This window comes from Triticum dicoccoides, chromosome 6A, assembly GCF_002162155.2.
Source record: "Triticum dicoccoides isolate Atlit2015 ecotype Zavitan chromosome 6A, WEW_v2.0, whole genome shotgun sequence".
NCBI classification, from domain to species: domain Eukaryota; kingdom Viridiplantae; phylum Streptophyta; class Magnoliopsida; order Poales; family Poaceae; genus Triticum; species Triticum dicoccoides.
In genome coordinates this window covers 515,515,277-515,538,288 of record NC_041390.1, presented here as the reverse complement: position 1 = coordinate 515,538,288, position 23,012 = coordinate 515,515,277, and positions in this window count along the sequence as shown.

Sequence of the window (23,012 nt, the reverse complement as noted above, 5' to 3'; positions counted from 1 at the left end):
TCCGCTTTACACCAATATGACCTAAAGGACAGTGCCATAAATATGTTGCACTATCATTATCAACTTTGCATCTTTTGGCATCAATATTATGAATGTGTGTATCACCACAATCAAGATTCAACAGAAAGAAACCATTCTTCAAGGGTGCATGACCATAAAAGATATTACTCATATAAATAGAACATCCATTATTCTCTGATTTAAATGAATAACCGTCTCACACTAAACAAGATCTAGATATAATGTTCATGCTCAACGCTGGCACCAAATAACAATTATTCAGGTCTAAAACTAATCCCGAAGGTAGATGTAGAGGTAGTGTGCCGACGGCGATCACATCGACCTTGGAACCATTCCCGACGCGCATCGTCACCTCGTCCTTAGCCAATCTTCGTTTAATCTGTAGCTCCTGTTTCGAGTTACAAATATGAGCAACCGAACTAGTACCAAATACCCAGGCGCTACAACGAGCATTAGTAAGGTACACATCAATAACATGAATACCAAATATACCTTTGTTTACTTTGCCATCCTTCTTAGTTGCCAAATACTTGGGGCAGTTCCGCTTCTAGTGACCAGTCCCTTTGCAGTACAAGCACTCAGTTTCAGGCATGGGTCCAGCTTTGGGCTTCTACCTGGGAGTGGCAACTTGGTTGCCATTCTTCTTGAAGTTCCCCTTCTTTCCCTTGCCCTTTTTCTTGAAACTAGTGGTCTTGTTAACCATCAACACTTGATGCTCCTTCTTGATTTCTACCTCCGCGGCCTTGAGCATTGCGAAGAGCTCGGGATTGTCTTCTCCATACCTTGCATATTATAGTTCATCACAAAGCCTTTCTAGCTTGGTGGCAGTGATTGAAGGACTCTGTCAGTAACACTATCATTTGGAAGATTGACTCCCAACTGAGTCAAGTGATTATGATACTCAGACATTTTGAGTACATGTTCACTGACAGAACTGTTCTCCTCCATCTTGCAGCTATTTTCTTGAAATATTAACTTCAACTCCTGGAATATCTCATATTCTCCATTTTATTCAAAACGTCTTTGAAGTCTCGACTCTAAGCTGTAAAGCATGGCACACTGAACTATTGAGTAGTCATCAGATCGAGCTTGCCAGATGTTCAAAACATCAGCATCTTCTCCTACGGTAGGCCTTTCACCTAGCGGTGCATCAAGGACATAATTCTTCTGTGCAGCAATGAGGATAATTCTCAAGTTAGGGACCCAGTCCATGTACTTGCTACCATCATCTTTCAACTTATCTTTCTCTAGGAACGCATTAAAATTCAGGGGAACGGTAGCACGGGGAATTGAACTACAACATAGATATGCAAATACTACCATGACTAAGTTCATGATAAATTAAGTTCAATTAACCAAATTACTTAAGAACTCCCACTTAGATAGACACCCCTCAAGTCATCTAAATGATACGTGATCCAAATCAACTAATCCATGACTGATCATCACGTGAGATGGAGTAGTCATCAATGGTGAACATCTCTATGTTGATCATATCTACTATATGATTCACATTCGACCTTTCAGTCTCCAGTGTTCCGAGGCCATGTCTATACATGCTAGGCTCGTCAAGTTTAACCCAAGTATTCTGCATGCAAAACTGTCTTGCACCTGTTGTATGTGAACGTAGAGTCTATCACACCCGGTCATCACGTGGTGTCTCAACACAACGAACTATAACAACGATGCATACTTAGGGAGAACACTTTTACCTTGAAATTTAGTTAAGGGATCATCTTATACTGCTACCGCCTTACTAAGCAAAATAAGATGCATAAAAGATAAACATCCCATGCAATCAATATATGTGACATGATATGGCTATCATCATCTTGTGCTTTTGATCTCCATATCCAAAGCATCGTCATGATCTCCATCGTCACCGGCTCGACACCTTGATCTCCATCGTAGTGACGTGGTCATCTCGCCAACTATTGCTTCTACAACTATCGCTTATGCATAGTAATAAAGTAAAACAATTACATGGCGTTTGCATTTCATACAATAAAGGGAGAACCATAAGGCTCCTGCCGGTTGTCAGATGTCTTAAAAAACATGATCATCTCATACAATAACGTTTATCACATCATGTCTTGACCATATCACATCACAACATGCCCTGCAAAAACTAGTTAGATGTCCTCTACTTTGTTGTTGCAAGTTTTACCTAGCTGCTACGGGCTTCTAGCAAGAACTGTTCTTACCTACGCACAAAACCACAACGGTGTTTCGTCAAGTTTGTTGTTTTAACCTTCTTCAAGGATTGGCCGCAGTCAAATTTGATTCAACTAAAGTAGGAGAAACAAACACCCGCCAGCCACCTTTATGCAAAACTAGTTGCATGTCTGTCGGTGGAACCGGTCTCATGTACGTGGACATGTAAGGTTGGTCCTGGCCGCTTCATCCCACAGTACCCCCGAATCAAAATAAGACGTTGGTGGTAAGCAGTATAACTATCACCACCCACAACTCTTTTGTGTTCTACTCGTGCATATCATCTACGCATAGACCTGACTCATGATGCCACTATTGGGAAACGTAGCATGGAAAACAAAAAAAATCTACGCACACGCAATGATCTATCCATGGAGATGCATAGCAATGAGGGGAGAGTGTGTCTACATACCCTCGTAGATCGTAAGTGGAAACGTTTGACAAAGCTTTTGATGTAGTCGAACTTCTTCTAGCTTCGACTGATCAAGTACCGAACGTACGGCACCTCCGAGTTCTGCACATGTTTAGCTCGGTGACGTCCCTCGCCTTCTTGATCCAGCAAGACGTCGACGTAGTATATGAGTTCCGTTAGCATGACAACATGGTGGCAGTGATGGTGAAGTAATCCTCACAGGGCTTCGCCTAAGCACTACAAAGATATGACCGGGGGTGTAAACTGTGGAGGGGGGAGCCGCACATGGATAAAACTATTGTCTGGTGTGGGCTAGGGGCGCCCCAAGTAGGACCGAATCCTACTTGGGTTCCTCCTAGGCCGGCGCCCCCTTCCTTGTTTACCGGAAAGGGAAGGAAAGAGGAGGGGGAGAAAGGGAAGGGGGAGGCTGAATCCCCCCTTTCCTTTCTCTTCCCCCCTTTCCTTCTCCCTTTGGTTCGGCCCATATGGGGGGCGCACGAGCCCCTGGTGGCTGGTGTGTTTCCCCTCTTGGCCCATTAGGCCCATATCTTTTGCCGGGGGTGCCCGGAACCCCTTTCGGTGACCCGATATGTACCCGGTACCCCCGTAACACTTCCGGTGTCTGAATACTATCGTCCTATATATCAATATTTACGTCTCAACCATTTAGAGACACCTTGTCATGTCTGTGATCTCATCCGGGACACCGGACAACATTCGGTCACCAAAATCACACAACTCATATAATACTATATCGTCATCGAACGTTAAGCGTGCGGGCCCTACAGGTTCGAGAACTTTGTAGACATGACCGAGGCACCTCTCCGGTCAATAACCAATAGCGGAACCTGGATGCTCATATTGGCTCCTACATGTTCTACGAAGATCTTTATCGGTCGAACCATTATGACAACATACGTTATTCCCTTTGTCTATCGATTTGGCACTTGCCCGAGATTCGATCGTCGGTATCTTCATACCTAGTTCAATCTTGCTACCGGCAAGTCTATTTACTCGCTCCATAATACATCACCTCGTGACTAACTCCTTAGTCGTTTACTTGCAAGTGTATGATGTGTATTATCGAGAGGGCCCGGAGATACCTCTCCGATACTCGGAGTGACAAATACTAATCTCGATCTATGCCAACTCAACAAACACCTTTGGAGATACCTGTAGAGCATCTTTATAATCACCCAATTACATTGTGATGTTTGATAGCACACAAGGCATTCCTCCAATATCCGGGAGTTGGATAATCTCATAGTCGAAGGAATATGAATTTGACATGAAGAAAGCAATAGCAATAAAACTGAACGATCATAATGCTAAGCTAACGGATGGGTCTTGTCCATCACATCATTCTCCTAATGATGTGATCTCGTTATCAAATAACAACTTGATATGTCCATTTTGCATCATGTTTTCTTACAGTTATTTATAATGTTTCTATCCATAATAATGCTTTTTGGAGTAATTCTAATGCCTTTTCTCTCATAATTTGCAAGGAACACACCAAGAGGGAGAATTCTGGCAGCTGGAAATCTGGACCTGGAAAAGCTACGTCAGTCCACCTATTCTGCACAGCTCCAAATGGGCTGAAACTTTACGGAGATTTTTTATAGATTATTTAAGAAATATTGGGGTCAATAAGCACCAGAGGGGGGCCACCAGGTGGGCACAACCCACCTGCGCATGGCAGGCCCCCCTGGCGCGCCTTGGTGGGTTGTGGCCTCCTCGGCCCACCTCCGGTGCCCATCTTTTGGTATATAAGTGGTTTGGACCTAGAAAACATAAGAGGAGGACTTTCGGGACAAAGCGTCGCCGCCTCGAGGCGGAACTTGGGCAGGGGCACTTTTGCCCTCCGGCGAAGCGATTTTGCCGGGGGAACTTCCCTCCCGAAGGGGGAAATCATCGTCGTCGTCATCACCAACAACTCTTCCATCTTGGGGAGGGAAATCTCCGTCAACATCTTCACCAGCACCATCTCATCTCAAACCCTAGTTCATCTCTTGTATTGAATCTTGTTACCGGAACTATAGATTGTTGCTAGGGGGTGACTAGTAGTGTTGATTACATCTTGTAGTTGATTACTATATGGTTTATTTGGTGGAAGATTATATGTTCAGATCCAATATGCTATTTAATACCCCTCTGATCTTGAGAATGATTATTATTTGTGAGTAGTTACTTTTGTTCTTGAGGTCAGGGGAGAAATCATGTTGCAAGTAATCATGTGAATTTGTTATGTGTTCCATATTTTGATAGTATGTATGTTGTGATTCCCTTAGTGGTGTCATGTGAACGTCGACTACATGACACTTCACCATATTTGGGCCTAAGGAAATGCATTGTGGAGTAGTAAATAGATGGTGGGTTGCGAGAGTGACAGAAACTTAAACCCCAGTTTATGCACTATTTCGTAAGGGACCGATTGGATCCTAGAGTTTAATGCTATGGTTAGAATTTATTCTTAATACTTTTCTTGTAGTTGTGGATGCTTGTGGGAGGGTTAATCATAAGTAGGAGGTTTGTTCAAGTTAGAACAACACCTAAGCACCAGTCCACCCACATGTCAAATTATCAAAGTAGCGAACACAAATCAAACCAATATGATGAAAGTTGATACGTCTCCAACGTATCTAAATTTTTTGATTGTTCCATGTTGTTTTATTATCAATCTTGGATGTTTTATAATCATTTTATATCATTTTTTGGTACTAACCTATTGACGTAGTGCCAAGTGCCAGTTGCTGTTTTTCCATGTTTTTTACATCACAGAAGATCAACATCAAACGGAGTCCAAATGTCACGAAACTTTACAGCGATTTTTATGGGCCAGAAGGAAGGCAATGGGCCCTGGTTGCGCCTTGGTGGGTTGTGCCTACCTCGGGTGCCCCCCGGACCGCCTCTTTGCTCTATAAATACCCCCAAAATACTATAACCCTAGGGTAGTCAATGAAATATTCATCCAGCCGCCGCAGAGTCCAGAATCACCAGATCCAATCTAGACACCATCACGGAGGGTTCACCACTTCCATTGGTGCCTCTCCGATGATGCGTGAGTAGTTCTTTGTAGACCTTCGGGTCCATAGTTAGTAGCTAGATGGCTTCATCTCTCTCTCTCTATCCTCAATACAATGGTCTCTTGGAGATCCATATGATGTAACTCTTTTTGCGGTGTGTTTGTTGGGATCGATGAACTTCGAGTTTATGATGAGATCAATGTGTTTATATCCATGAAAGTATTTGAGTTTCTTTGATCTCTTTTATGCATGATCTCTTATAGCCTCGTATTTGTTCTCCGGTATTTGGGTTTTGTCTGGCCAACTTGATCTATTTATCTTGCAATGGGAAGAGGTGCCCGGTAGTGGGTTCGATCTTACGGTGCTTGATCCCAGTGACAGAAAGGGAACCAACACGTATGTATCCTTGCCACTAAGGATAAAAAGACGAGATCTATATCTACCGCCATATAGATAAATGGATCTTGTCTACACCATGTCATCGTTCTTATTGCATTACTTCGTTTTTCCATGAACTTAATACACTAGGTGCATGCTGGATAGCGGTCGATGTGTGGAGTAATAGTCGTAGATGTAGGCAGGAGTCGGTCTACTAATCTTGGACGTGATGCCTATGTAATGATCATTGCTTGGATATTGTCATAATTATTTGAAGTTCTATCAATTGCCCAATAGTAATTTGTTTACCCACCGTATGCTATTTTTTCGAGAGAAGCCACTAGTGAAACCTACGGCCCCCGGGTCTTCTTTCTCATATATTTGGCCTGCGATCTACTTTTCCTTTGCATTTTTATTCGGATCTATTAAACCAAAAAATCCAAAAATACCTTGCTGCAATTTATTTTATTTGGTGTTCGTTTTATCAATCTACTACAATTTACCTCACGTCCGTTTGCCTATCTTGAGGCGCCGTACCCCAGAAGGGATTGACAACCCCTTTAACACGTGGGTTGCGAGGTGTTGTTATTTGTGTGCAGGTGCTGCTTACGTTGTGTTACTTGGTTCTCCTACTAGTTCAATACCTTGGTTTCATAACTGAGGGAAATACCTACCGTTGTTGTGCTACATCATCCCTCCCTCTCCAGGGAAATACCGACGTAGTTCCAGCTACCATAAAAAATGACTAGATGAAATTCCCGTGTACCCTCAAGAATGCTTTGCTCATTATAAGAAACCATTTTGGCCTGTCCTTTGCCTCAAAAGGATTGGGCTACCTTGCTGCATACTTGTTACAATTATCGTTACTTGCTCATTACAAATTATCTTGCCATCAAACTACTCGCTACTTACAATTTCAGCACTTGCAGACACAACCTTATTGAAAACTACTTGTCATTTCCTTCTGCTCCTCGTTGGGTTCGACACTCTTACTTATCGGAAAGAGCTGCAATTGATCCCCTATACTTGTGGTCCATCAAGGATATTTTCTGGCACCGTTGCCGGGGAGTGAAGCGCTTCTGGTAAGTGGAATTTCGTAAGGAAACATTTATATAGTGTGCTGAAATTTATTGTCAATTGTTACTATGGAAAACAATCCTTTGAGGGGTATGTTCAGGGTATCTTCACCTCATCCGGAACCACAATTAGCTACCCCTCAACCTACTGCATGTACTGAAAATATTGAATATGAAATTCCTTCGGGTATGATAGAACAACTGCTAGCTAATCCTTATGCAGGAGATGGAACCAAACATCCTGATATGCACTTGATATATGTAGAACATATTTGTGGATTGTTCAAGCTTGCAGGTTTACCCGGAGATGAAGTTATTGTTGGGGAATGTAGTAATTTCAAAAAAATTCCTACGCACACGCAAGATCATGGTGATGCATAGCAACGAGAGGGGAGAGTGTGATCTACATACCCTTGTAGACCGACAGCGGAAGCGTTATGACAACGCGGTTGATGTAGTCGTACGTCTTCACAGCCCGATCGATCAAGCACCGAAACTACGGCACCTCCGAGTTCTAGCACACGTTCAGCTCGATGACGATCCCCGGACTCTGATCCAGCAAAGTATCGGGGAAGAGTTCCGTCAGCACGACGGCGTGGTGACGATCTTGATGTTCAACTGTCGCAGGGCTTTGCCTAAGCACCACTACAATATTATCGGGGAGTATGGTGGAAAGGGGCACCGCACACGGCTAAGAAAACGATCACGAGGATCAACTTGTGTGTCTATGGGGTGCCCCCTGCCCCCTATATAAAGGAGTGGAGGAGGGGAGGGCCGGCCCTCTCTATGGCGCGCCCTAGGAGAGTCCTACTCCCACCGGGAGTAGGATTCCCCTTTTCCTAGTCCAACTAGGAGTCCTTCCATGTAGTAGGAGTAGGAGACAAGGAAGGGGAAGAGGGAAGAGAAGGAAGGAGGGGCCGCAGCCCCTCCCCCTAGTCCAATTCGGACTAGGCCTTGGGGGGTGCACGGCCTGCCTCTCCCTCTCCCCTAAAGCCCAATAAGGCCCATGTACTTCTTCCCCCGTATTCCCGTAACTCCCCGGTACTCCGAAAAATACCCGAACCACTCGGAACCTTTTCGATGTCCGAATATAGTCGTCCAATATATTGATCTTTACGTCTCGACCATTTCGAGACTCCTCGTCATGTCCCCGATCTCATCTGGGACTCCGAACTCCCTCGGTACATCAAAACTCATAAACTCATAATATAACTGTCATCGAAACCTTAAGCGTGCGGACCCTATGGGTTCGAGAACAATGTAGACATGACCGAGACACGTCTCCGGTCAATAACCAATAGCGGAACCTGGATGCTCATATTGGCTCCTACATATTCTACGAAGATCTTTATCGGTCAGACCGCATAACAACATACGTTGTTCCCTTTGTCATCGGTATGTTACTTGCCCGAGATTTGATCGTCGGTATCTCAATACCTAATTCAATCTCATTACCGGCAAGTCTCTTTACTCGCTCCGTAATACATCATCTCGCAACTAACTCATTAGTTGCAATGTTTGCAAGGCTTATGTGATGTGCATTACCAAGAGGGCCCAAAGATACCTCTCCGACAATCGGAGTGACAAATCCTAATCTCGAAATACGCCAACCCAACATGTACCTTTGGAGACACCTGTAGAGCTCCTTTATAATCACTCAGTTACGTTGTGACATTTGGTAGCACACAAAGTGTTCCTTCGATAAACGGGAGTTGCATAATCTCATAGTCATAGGAACATGTATAAGTCATGAAGAAAGCAATAGCAATATACTAAACGATCGAGTGCTAAGCTAACGGAATGGGTCAAGTCAATCACATCATTCTCCTAATGATGTGATCCCGTTAATCAAATAACAACTCTTTGTCTATGGTTAGGAAACATAACCATCTTTGATTAACGAGCTAGTCAAGTAGAGGCATACTAATGACACTCTGTTTGTCTATGTATTCACACATGTATTATGTTTCCGGTTAATACAATTCTAGCATGAATAATAAACATTTATCATGAAATAAGGAAATAAATAATAACTTTATTATTGCCTCTAGGGCATATTTCCTTCAGTCTCCCACTTGCACTAGAGTCAATAATCTAGTTCACATTTCCATGTGATTTAACACCAATAGTTCACATCATTTATGTGACCAACACTCAAAGGGTTTACTAGAGTCAATAATCTAGTTCACATCGCTATGTGATTAACACCCAAAGAGTACTAAGGTGTGATTATGTTTTGCCTGTGAGAGAAGTTTAGTCAACGGGTCTGCCATATTCAGATCTGTATGTATTTTGCAAATTTCTATGTCAACAATGCTCTGCACGGAGCTACTCTAGCTAATTGCTCCCACTTTCAATATGCATCTAGATTGAGACTTAGAATCATCTGGATCGGTGTCAAAGTTTGCATCAACGTAACCCTTTACGACGAACCTTTTGTCACCTCCATAATCGAGAAACATATCCTTATTCCACTAAGGATAATTTTGACCGCTGTCCAGTGATCTACTTCCTAGATCACTATTGTACTTCCTTGCCAACAACAGTGTAGGGTATACAATAGTTCTGGTACACAGCATGGCATACTTTATAGAACCTCTGGCTGAGGCATAGGGAATGACTTTCATTCTCTTTCTATCTTCTACCGTGGTCGGGTTTTGAGTCTTACTCAATTTCACACCTTGTAACACAGGCAAGAACTCTTTCTTTGACTGTTCCATTTTGAACTACTTCAAAATCTTGTCAAGATATGTACTCATTGAAAAAACTTATCAAGCGTCTTGATCTATCTCTATAGATCTTGATGCTCAATATGTAAGCAGCTTCACCGAGGTTTTCTTTGAAAAACTCTTATTCAAGTATCCTTTTATGCTATCCAGAAATTCTATATCATTTCCGATTAGAAATATGTCATCCACATATAATATCAGAAATGCTACAGAGCTCCCACTCACTTTCTTATAAATACAGGCTTCTCCAAAAGTCTGTACAAACCCAAATGCTTTGATCACACTATCAAAGCGTTTATTCCAACTCTGAGAGGCTTGCACCAATCCATAAATGGATCGCTGGAGCTTGCACACTTTGTTAGCTCCTTTTGGATCGACAAAACCTTCTGGCTGCATCATATACAACTCTTCTTCCAAAAATCCATTCAGGAATGCACTTTTGACATCCATCTGCCAAATTTCATAATCATAAAATGCGGCAATTGCTAACATGATTCGGACAGACTTAAGCATCACTACGGGTGAGAAGGTCTCATCGTAGTCAATCCCTTGAACTTGTTGAAAAACCTTTTGCGACAAGTCGAGCTTTGTAGACAGTAACATTACCGTTAGCGTCAGTCTTCTTCTTGAAGATCCATTTATTCTCAATTGCTTGCTGATCATTGGGCAAGTCAACCAAAGTCCACACTTTGTTCTCATACATGGATCCCATCTCAGATTTCATGGCTTCAAGCCATTTTGCGGAATCTGGGCTCACCATCGCTTCTTCATAGTTCATAGGTTCATCATGATCTAGTAGCATGACTTCCAGAATAGTATTACCATACCACTCTGGTGCGGATCTTACTCTGGTTGATCTACGAGGTTCAGTAGTAACTTGTTCTGAAGTTTCATGATCATCATCATTAGTTTCCTCACTAATTGGTGTAGGTGTCACAGAAACCGGTTTCTGTGATGTACTACTTTCCAATAAGGGAGCAGGTACAGTTACCTCATCAAGTTCTACTTTCCTCCCACTCACTTCTTTCGAGAGAAACTCCTTCTCTAGAAAGGATCCATTCTTAGCAACGAATGTCTTTCCTTCGGATCTGTGATAGAAGGTGTACCCAACTGTCTTCCTTGGGTATCCTATGAAGACACATTTCTCCGATTTGGGTTTGAGCTTATCAGGATGAAACTTTTTCTTATAAGCATTGCAACCCCAAACTTTAAGAAACGACAACTTTGGTTTCTTGCCAAACCACAATTCATACAGTGTCGTCTCAACGGATTTAGATGGTGCCCTTTTTTCATGAATGCAGCTGTCTCTAATGCATAACCCCAAAACTTTAGTGGTAAATTGGTAAGAAACATCATAGATTGCACTATATCCAATAAAGTACAGTTATGACGTTCGGACACACCATTATGCTGTGGTGTTCCAAGTGGCATGAATTTGTGAAACTATTCCACATTGTTTTAATTGAAGACCAAACTCGTAACTCAAATATTCATCTCCGCGATCAGATCGTGGAAACCTTATCTTCTTGTCATGGTGATTTTCCACTTCACTCTGAAATTCTTTGAACTGTTCAAATGTTTCAGACTTATGTTTCATCAAGTAGATATACCCATATCTACTTAAATCATCTATGAAGGTCAAAAAATAACGATACCCGCCACGAGCTTCAACATTCATTGGACCACATACATCTGTATGTATGATTTCCAACAAATCTGTTGCTCTCTCCATAGTACCGGAGAACGGTGTTTTTAGTCATCTTGCCCATAAGACATGGTTCGCAAGCACCAAGTGATTCGTAATCAAGTGATTCCAAAATCCCATCAGGATGGAGTTTCTTCATGCGCTTTACACCAATATGACCTAAACGGCAGTGCCACAAATAAGTTGCACTATCATTATTAACTTTGCATCTTTTGGTTTCAATATTATGAATATGTGTATCACTACGATCGAGATCCAATGAACCATTTTCATTGGGTGTGTAACCATATAAGGTTTTATTCATGTAAACAGAACAACAATTTATTCTCTTACTTAAATGAATAACCGTATTACAATAAACATGATCAAATCATATTCATGCTCAACGCAAACACCAAATAACACTTATTTAGGTTCAACACTAATCCCGAAAGTATAGGGAGTGTGCGATGATGATCATATCAATCTTGGAACCACTTCCAACACACATCGTAACTTCACCCTTAACTAGTCTCTGTTTATTCTGCAACTCCCGTTTCGAGTTACTAATCTTAGCAACTGAACTAGTATCAAATACTGAGGGTTTGCTATAAACACTAGTAAAGTACACATTAATAACATATATATCAAATATACTTATGTTCACTTTGCCATCCTTCTTATCCGCCAATCACTTGGGGTAGTTCCGCTTCTAGGGACCAGTCCCTTTGCAGTGGAAGTACTTAGTCTCAGGGTTAGGACCAGACTTGGGCTTCTTCACTTGAGCAGCAACTTGCTTGCTGTTCTTCTTGAAGTTCCCCTTTTTTTCCTTTGCCTTTTTCTTGAAACTAGTGGTCTTGTCTATCATCAACACTTGATGTTTTTCTCGATTTCTACCTTTGTCAATTTCAGCATTACGAAGAGCTTGGGAATCGTTTCTGTTATCCCTTGCATATTATAGTTCATCACAAAGTTCTACTAACTTGGTGATGGTGACTAGAGAATTCTGTCAATCACTATTTTATTTGGAAGATTAACTCCCACTTGATTCAAGCGATTGTAGTACCCAGACAATCTGAGCACATGCTCACTAGTTGAGCGATTCTCCTCCATCTTTTAGCTACAGAACTTGTTGGAGACTTCATATCTCTCAACTCAGGTATTTTCTTGAAATATTAACTTCAACTCCTGGAACATCTCATATGGTCCATGATGTTCAAAACGTCTTTGAAGTCCTGATTCTAAGCCGTTAAGCATGGTGCACTAAACTATCAAGTAGTCATCATATTGAGCTAGCCAAACGTTCATAACGTCTGCATCTGCTCCTGCAATAGGTCCGTCACCTAGTGGTGCATCAAGGACATAATTCTTCTGTGCAGCAATGAGGATAAACCTCAGATCACGGATCCAATCCGCATCATTGCTACTAACATCTTTCAACACAATTTTCTCTAGGAACATATCAAAATAAACATATGAAAGCAACAACGCGAGCTATTGATCTACAACATAGATATGCTAATACTACCAGGACTAAGTTCATGATAAATTAAAGTTCAATTAATCATATTACTTAAGAACTCCCACTTAGATAGACATATCTCTAATCCTCTAAGTGATCACGTGATCCAAATCAACTAAACCATGTCCGATCATCACGTGAGATGGAGTAGTTTTCAATGGTGAACATCACTATGTCGATCATATCTACTATATGATTCACGCTCGACCTTTCGGTCTCCAGTGTTCCGAGGCCATATCTGTATATGCTAGGCTCGTCAAGTTTAACCTGAGTATTCCGCGTGTGCAACTGTTTTGCACCCGTTGTATTTGAACGTAGAGCCTATCACACCCGATCATCACGTGGTGTCTCAGCACGAAGAACTTTTGCAACGGTGCATACTCAGGGAGAACACTTATACCTTGAAATTTAGTGAGAGATCATCTTATAAAGCTACTATCGAACTAAGCAAAATAAGATGTATAAAAGATAAACATCATATGCAATCAAAATATGTGACATGATATGACCATGATCATCTTGCGCCTTTGATCTCCATCTCCAAAGTACTGTCATGATCTCTATCGTCACCGGCGTGACACCATGATCTCCATCATCTTGATCTATATCAATGTGTCGTTACATGGTCGTCTCGCCAACAATTGCTCTTGCAACTATTGCTATCGCATAGCGATAAAGTAAAGAAATTATTTGGCGCTTGCATCTTATGCAATAGAGAGACAACTATGAGGATTTTGCCAGTTGCCGATAACTTCAACAAAACATGATCATCTCATACAACAACTTATATCTCATCACGTCTTGACCATATCACATCACAACATGCCCTGCAAAAACAAGTTAGATGTCCTCTACTTTGTTGTTGCAAGTTTTACGTGGCTGCTACGGGCTTAGCAAGAACCGTTCTTACCTACGCATCAAAAACCACAACGATAGTTTGTCAAGTTGGTGTTGTTTTAACCTTCGCAAGGACCGGGCGTAGCCACACTGGGTTCAACTAAAGTTGGAGAAACTGACACCCGCCAGCCACCTGTGTGCAAAGCACGTTGGTACAACCAGTCTCGCGTAAGCGTACGCGTAATGTCGGTCCGGGCCGCTTCATCCAACAATACCGTCGAACCAAAGTATGACATGCTGGTAAGCAGTATGACTTATATCGCCCACAACTCACTTGTGTTCTACTCGTGCATATGACATCTACGCATAAAACCTAGGCTCGGATGCCACTGTTGGGGAACGTAGTAATTTCAAAAAAAATCCTACCCACATGCAAGATCATGTAGATGCATAGCAACGAGAGGGGAGAGTGTGATCTATGTATCCTTGTAGACCGACAGCGGAAGCGTTATGACAACGCGGTTGATGTAGTCGTACGTCTTCACGGCCTGATCGATCAAGCACCGAAACTATGGCACCTCCGAGTTCTAGCACACGTTCAGCTCGATGACGATCCCCGGACTCCGGTCCAGCAAAGTATCGGGGAAGAGTTCCGTCAGCACGACGGCGTGGTGACGATCTTGATGTTCAACTGTCGCAGGGCTTTGCCTAAGCACCACTACAATATTATCGAGGAGTATGGTGGAAGGGGGCACCGCACACGGCTAAGAAAACGATCACGAGGATCAACTTGTGTGTCTATGGGGTGCCCCTGCCCCTGTATATAAAGGAGTGGAGGAGGGGAGGGCCGGCCCTCTCTATGGCGCGCCCTAGGGGAGTCCTACTCCCACCGGGAGTAGGATTCCCCTTTTCCTTGTCCAACTAGGAGTCCTTCCGTGTAGTAGGAGTAGGAGACAAGGAAGGGGAAGAGGGAAGAGAAGGAAGGATGGGGCGCAGCCCCTCCCCCTAGTCCAATTAGGACTAGGCCTTGGGGGGCGTGGCCTGCCTCTCCCTCTCCCCTAAAGCCCAATAAGGCCCATGTACTTCTTCCCCCGTATTCCTGTAACTCCCCGGTACTCCGAAAAATACTCGAACCACTTGGAACCTTTCCGACATCCGAATATAGTCGTCCAATATATCAATCTTTACGTCTCGACCATTTCGAGACTCCTCGTCATGTCCCCGATCTCATCCGGGACTCCGAACTCCTTCGGTACATCAAAACTCATAAACTCATAATATAACTGTCATCGAAACCTTAAGCGTGCGGACCCAACGGGTTCGAGAACAATGTAGACATGACCGAGACACGTCTCCGGTCAATAACCAATAGCGGAACCTGGATGCTCATATTGGCTCCTACATATTCTACGAAGATCTTTATCGGTCAGACCGCATAACAACATACGTTGTTCCCTTTGTCATCGGTATGTTACTTGCCCGAGATTTGATCGTCGGTATCTCAATACCTAATTCAATCTCATTACCGGCAAGTCTCTTTACTCGTTCCGTAATACATCATCTCGCAACTAACTCATTAGTTGCAATGTTTACAAGGCTTATGTGATGTGCATTACCAAGAGGGCCCAGAGATACCTCTCCGACAATCGGAGTGACAAATCCTAATCTCGAAATACGCCAACTCAACATGTACCTTTGGAGACGCCTGTAGAGCTCCTTTATAATCACTCAGTTACGTTGTGACATTTGGTAGCACACAAAGTGTTCCTCCGGTAAACGGGAGTTGCATAATCTCATAGTCATAGGAACATGTATAAGTCATGAAGAAAGCAATAGCAATATACTAAACGATCGAGTGCTAAGCTAACGGAATGGGTCAAGTCAATCACATCATTCTCCTAATGATGTGATCCCGTTAATCAAATAACAACTCTTTGTCTATGGTTAGGAAACATAACCATCTTTGATTAACGAGCTAGTCAAGTAGAGGCATACTAATGACACTCTGTTTGTCTATGTATTCACACATGTATTATGTTTCCGGTTAATACAAATTTAGCATGAATAATAAAATTTTATCATGAAATAAGGAAATAAACAATAACTTTGTTATTGCCTCTAGGGCATATTTCCTTCAGTCTCCCACTTGCACTAGAGTCAATAATCTAGTTCACATTGCCATGTGATTTAACACCAATAGTTCACATCATTTATGTGACCAACACTCAAAGGGTTTACTAGAGTCAATAATCTAGTTCACATCGCTATGTGATTAACACCCAAATAGTACTAAGGTGTGATTATGTTTTGCGTGTGAGAGAAGTTTAGTCAACGGGTCTGCCATATTCAGATCCGTATGTATTTTGCAAATTTCTATGTCAACAATGCTCTGCACGGAGCTACTCTAGCTAATTGATCCCACTTTCAATATGCATCCAGATTGAGAATTAGAATCATCTGGATCGGTGTCAAAGTTTGCATCAACGTAACCCTTTACGACGAACCTTTTGTCACCTCCATAATCGAGAAACATATCCTTATTCCACTAAGGATAATTTTGACCGCTGTCCAGTGATCTACTTCCTAGATCACTATTGTACTTCCTTGCCAACAACAGTGTAGGGTATACAATAGTTCTGGTACACAGCATGGCATACTTTATAGAACCTCTGGCTGAGGCATAGGGAATGACTTTTATTCTCTTTCTATCTTCTACCGTGGTCGGGTTTTGAGTCTTACTCAATTTCACACCTTGTAACACAGGCAAGAACTCTTTCTTTGACTGTTCCATTTTGAACTACTTCAAAATCTTGTCAAGGTATGTACTCATTGAAAAAACTTATCAAGCGTCATGATCTATCTCTATAGATCTTGATGCTCAATATGTAAGCAGCTTCACCGAGGTTTTCTTTGAAAAACTCTTATTCAAGTATCCATTTATGCTATCCAGAAATTCTATATCATTTCCGATTAGCAATATGTCATCCACATATAATATCAGAAATGCTACAGAGCTCCCACTCACTTTCTTATAAATACAGGCTTCTCCAAAAGTCTGTACAAACCCAAATGCTTTGATCACACTATCAAAGCATTTATTCCAACTCCGAGAGGCTTGCACCAATCCATAAATGGATCGCTGGAGCTTGCACACTTTGTTAGCTCCTTTTGGATCGACAAAACCTTCTGGCTGCATCATATACAACTCTTCTTCCAAAAATCCATTCAGGAATGCACTTTTGACATCCATCTGCCAAATTTCATAATCATAAAATGCGGCAATTGCTAACATGATTCAGACAGACTTAAGCATCACTACGGCTGAGAAGGTCTCATCGTAGTCAATCCCTTGAACTTGTCGAAAAACCTTTTGCGACAAGTCGAGCTTTGTAGACAGTAACATTACCGTCAACGTCAGTCTTCTTCTTGAAGATCCATTTATTCTCAATTGCTTGCTGATCATTGGGCAAGTCAACCAAAGTCCACACTTTGTTCTCATACATGGATCCCATCTTAGATTTCATGGCTTCAAGCCATTTTGCGGAATTTGGGCTCACCATCGCTTCTTCATAGTTCATAGGTTCATCATGATCTAGTAGCATGACTTCTAGAATAGGATTACCATACCACTCTGGTGTGGATCTTACTCTGGTTGATCTACGAGGTTCAGTAGTAACTTGTTCTGAAGTTTCATGATCATCATCATTAGCTTCCTCACTAATTGGTGTAGGTGTCACAGAAACCGGTTTCTGTGATGTACTACTTTCCAATAAGGGAGCAGGTACAGTTACCTCATCAAGTTCTACTTTCCTCCGACTCACTTCTTTCGAGAGAAACTCCTTCTCTAGAAAGGATCCATTCTTAGCAACGAATGTCTTGCCCGAGATTTGATCGTCGGTATCTCAATACCTAATTCAATCTCATTACCGGCAAGTCTCTTTACTCGTTCCGTAATACATCATCTCGCAACTAACTCATTAGTTGCAATGCTTGTAAGGCTTATGTGATGTGCATTACCGAGAGGGCCCAGAGATACCTCTTCGACAATCGGAGTAACAAATCCTAATCTCGAAATACGCCAACCCAACATGTACCTTTGGAGACACCTGTAGAGCTCCTTTATAATCACCCAGTTATGTTGTGATGTTTGGTAGCACACAAAGTGTTCCTTCGGTAAACGGGAGTTGCATAATCTCATAGTCATAGGAACATGTATAAGTCGTGAAGAAAGCAATAGCAATATACTAAACGATCGAGTGCTAAGCTAACGGAATGGGTCAAGTCAATCACATCATTCTCCTAATGATGTGATCCCGTTAATCAAATACCAACTCTTTGTCTATGGTTAGGAAACATAACCATCTTTGATTAACGAGCTAGTGAAGTAGAGGCATACTAGTGACACTCTGTTGTCTATGTATTCACACATGTATTATGTTTCCGGTTAATACAATTCGAGCATGAATAATAAACATTTATCATGAAATAAGGAAATAAATAATAACTTTATTATTGCCTCTAGGGCATATTTCCTTCAGTTATGAAGAAGGTTTTCCCTTTATCTTTGAAGGGGAAAGCATTGGCATGGTATAGGCTATGCAATGATATTGGATCCTGGAATTGGAATCGTTTGAAATTGGAGTTCCACCAAAAAAATTATCCTATGCATCTAATTCATCGTTATCGGAATTATATATATAATTTTTGGCCTCGTGAAGGAGAAAGTATCGCTCTAGCTTAGTGGAGGCTTAAGTGAATTTTATATTCATGCCCCAATCATGAGCTCTCAAGAGAAATTATTATCCAGAACTTTTATGCTCGGCTTTCTCGTAATGATCAAACCATCCTTGATACTTCTTGTGCTGGTTCTTTTATGAAGAAGACTATTGAATTCTGGTGGGATCTTTTGGAAAGAATTAAACGCAACTCTAAAGATTGGGAACTCAACGAAGGTAAAGAGTGAGGTATTAAACATAAGTATGATTGTGTTAAATCTTTTATGGATACCGATGCTTTTCAAAAGTTTAGCACTAAATATGGACTTGACTCTGAGTTAGTAGCCTCCTTTTGTGAATCATTTGCTACTCTGTTGAACTCCCTAAAGAGAAGTGGTTTAAATATCACCCACTTATCAAAGAAGAAATTAAAGAACTAGTACTAGTTAAAGAAGAAACTATACTTTATAATGTTGATCCAGTTGTACTTGCTGCTTATTTTGAGAAACCTCCTTTTCCTGTTAGGATAAAGGAACATGCTAAAGTTTCAACTATGGTTAACAAAAGCTCTGTCAGAACACCTAAACCAGATGATCAAATTAGAGTTGAACCTAATATTGCTATGGTTAAAGATCTCTTGGAAGAAGATGTGGATGGGTATGTTATCTACTTTTGTGCAGAAGCTGCTAGAATTGCCAAACCCGAAAAAAGGGATAAAAATAGACCAGTTGTTGGTCTGCCTGTCATTTCAGTTAAAATAGGAGATCACTGTTACCATGGTTTATGTGACATGGGTGCTAGTGTGAGTGCTATTCCTTACAAGTTATATCAAGAAATTAGGGAATACATAGCACCTACAGAGTTAGAAGACATAGATGCTACTATTAAACTCGCAAATAGAGACACTATATCACCTTGTGGGATTATTAGATATGTTGAAGTCTTGTGATGGAAAATAAAATATCCTACTGATTTTCCTGTTCTTGGTTCCCCACAAGATGCCTTTTGTCCCATTATCTTTGGTAGACCTTTCTTGAACACAGTTGAAACTAAGATATGTTGTAAGAAACAAACTGTGGGTGTTAGCTTTGGTGATGAGTCTCATGAGTTTAATTTTTCCAAGTTTAGTAGAAATCATCATGAAAAAGAATTGCCTAGTAAGGATGAATTAATTGGTCTTGCTTCTATTGCTATGCCATCTACTGATCCTTTAGAACAATATTTGCTAGACCATGAAAATTATTTACATATGCATGAAAGAAATGAAATAGATAAAGTTTTCTTTGAACAACGTCCTCTGCTTAAACACAATTTGCCTATTGAAACTCTAGGAGGTCCTTCTCCACCTAAAGGTGATCCTATGTTTGAATTAAAACAATTGTCAGACACTTTGAAATATGCTTATCTTGATGAAAAGAAGATATATCATGTTATTATTAGTGCTAACCTTTCAGAACATGAAGAAGAAAGATTATTGAAAGTTCTAAGGAAGCACCGAGGTGCTATTGGATATACTATTGATGATTTAAAGGGCATTAGTACCACTCTATGTCAGCACAAAATTAATATGGAACCTGATGCTAAACCAGTTGTTGATCACCAACGTTGGTTAAATCCAAATATGAAAGAGGTGGTTAGAACAGAAATATTAAAACTTCTGGAAGCAGGTATAATTTATCCTATAGCTGATAGTAGATGGGTAAGTCATGTTCATTGTGTTCCTAAGAAAGGAGGTATTACTGTTGTTCCTATGATAAGAATGAACTCATTCCAGAAAGAATTATTACAGGCTATAGAATGGTAATTGATTTTAGAAAATTAAATCAAGCAACTAGAAAAGATCATTACCCTTTGCCTTTTATTGACAAAATGCTTGAAAGATTATCTAAGCACACACACATTTTCTTCCTTGATGGATATTCTGGCTTTTCACAAATACTTGTTTCTTAACCTGATCAAGAAAAGACCACTTTTAATTGTCCATTTGGAACCTATGCTTATAGGCGTATGCCTTTTGGTTTATGTAATGCACCTGCTACCTTTCAAAGATGTATGACTGCTATATTCTTAGACTTTTGTGAAAAGATTGTTGAGGTTTTTATGGATGACTTTTTTGTTTATGGGAAGTCTTTTGATGATTTTTTAAGCAATCTTGAGCGAGTTTTGCAGAGATGTGAACAAACAAATCTTGTCTTGAACTAGGAGAAGTGCCAATTTATGGTTAATGAATGCATTGTCTTGGGTCATAAAATTTCAGAAAGAGGTATTGAAGTGGACCAAGCTAAGGTTGATGCAATTGAGAAAATGCCATATCCTAAGGACATCGAAGGTATTCGTAGTTTCCTAGGTCATGCTAGTTTCTATAGGAGGTTTATTAAAGACTTCTCTAAAATTTCTAGGACTCTCACTAGTCTTTTGCAAAAGGATGTTCCTTTTGTTTTTGATGATGATTGTTTAGAAGCCTTTGAAACACTCAAGAAAGCCTTAATATCTGCACCTATTGTTCAACCACCTGATTGGAACTTGCCTTTTGAAATTATGTGTGATGCTAGTGAATATGCTGTTGGTGTTGTTCTAGGACAAAGAGTTGATAAGAAACTTCATGTTATTCATTATGCTAGTAAAACTCTAGACAATTCTCAAAGGAATTATGCTACTATTGAAAAAGAATTCTTAGCAGTGGTGTTTGCTTGTGACAAATTTAGACCCTATATTGTTGATTCCAAAGTAACTGTTCACACAGACCATGCTGCTATTAAATATCTTATGAAAAAGAAAGATGCTAAACCTAGACTTATTCATTGGGTTCTCTTGTTACAAGAATTTGATTTACATATCATTGATAGAAAAGGAGCTGAGAACCCCATAGCTGATAATTTGTCTAGGCTTGAAAATGTGCTTGATGACCCACTTCCTATTGATGATAGTTTTCCCGATGAGTAGTTAGTTGCAATAAATGTTGCTAATGGTACTCCTTGGTATGCGGACTATGCTAACTAAATTGTTGCTAAATATTTGCCACCTAGCTTCACATATCAACAAAATAAAAAATTCTTCTATGATTTAAGACATTACTTTTGGGATGACCCACATCTTTATAAAGAAGGAGTAGATGGTATTATTAGACATTGTGTACCTGAGCATGAACAGGGACAAATCCTACGGAAATGTCACTTCAAGGCTTATGGAGGGCATCATGCTGGAGATAGAACTGCTCACAAGGTATTGCAATCTGGATTTTATTGGCCTACTCTCTTCAAGGATGCCCGTAAGTTTGTCTCATGTTGTGATGAATGTCAAAGAATAGGTAATATCGGTAAGTGTCAAGAAATGCCTATGAATTATTCACTTGTTGTTGAGCCTTTTGATGTTTGGGGATTAGATTACATGTGACCTTTCCCTTCCTCTAATGGGTATACACATATTTTGGTTGATGCTGATTATGTTAAATATGGGTAGAAGCTATTCCAACTAGTAGTGTTGATCACAACACCTCTATTAAAATGCTTAAGGAAGTTATTTTCCCAAAGTCTAGAGTCCCTAGATACTTAATGACCGATGGTGGTTCACACTTTATTCATGGTGCTTTCTGTAAAATGCTTGCCAAGTATGATGTTAACTGTCGATGTCAAAACCGGCGGATCTCGGGTAGGGGGTCCCAAACTGTGCGTCTAGGCCGGATGGTAACAGGAGGCAAGGAAGACGATGTTTTACCCAGGTTCGGGCCCTCTTGATGGAGGTAAAACCCTACGTCCTGCTTGATTAATATTGATGATATGGGTAGTACAAGAGTAGATCTACCACGAGATCAAGGAAGCTAAACCCTAAAAGCTAGCCTATGGTATGATTGTTGTATGATGAAGTTGTCCTACGGACTAAAACCCTTCGGTTTATATAGACACCGGAGAGTGTTAGGGTTACGCAAAGTCGGTTACAATGGTAGGAGATCTTGAATATCTGCATCGCCAAGCTTGCCTTCCACGCCAAGGAAAGTCCCATCCGGACACGGGACGAAGTCTTCAATCTTGTATCTTCACAATCCTGGAGTCCGGCTGAAGGTATAGTCCGGCTACCCGAACACCCCCTAATCCAGGACTCCCTCAGTAGCCCTTGAACCAGGCTTCAATGACGACGAGTCCGACGTGTAGATTGTCTTCGGCATTGCAAGGCGGGTTCCTCCTCCAAATTCTTCATAAAAGTTTGTAAACACCAAGAGTAGTGTCCGGCTCTGCAAAATAAGTTTCCACGTATTGCCACAGAGAGAATAATATTAAGACAAATCTAATCCGCTGACGTATTCTTTAGCGTGACATCACACTACGGCCAAGCCTTTATTCGAATCGTTTTCACTTTTCCACCTCAGCGTGTTTTGCGAGGCGGTTTCCTTGGCACGTCTTG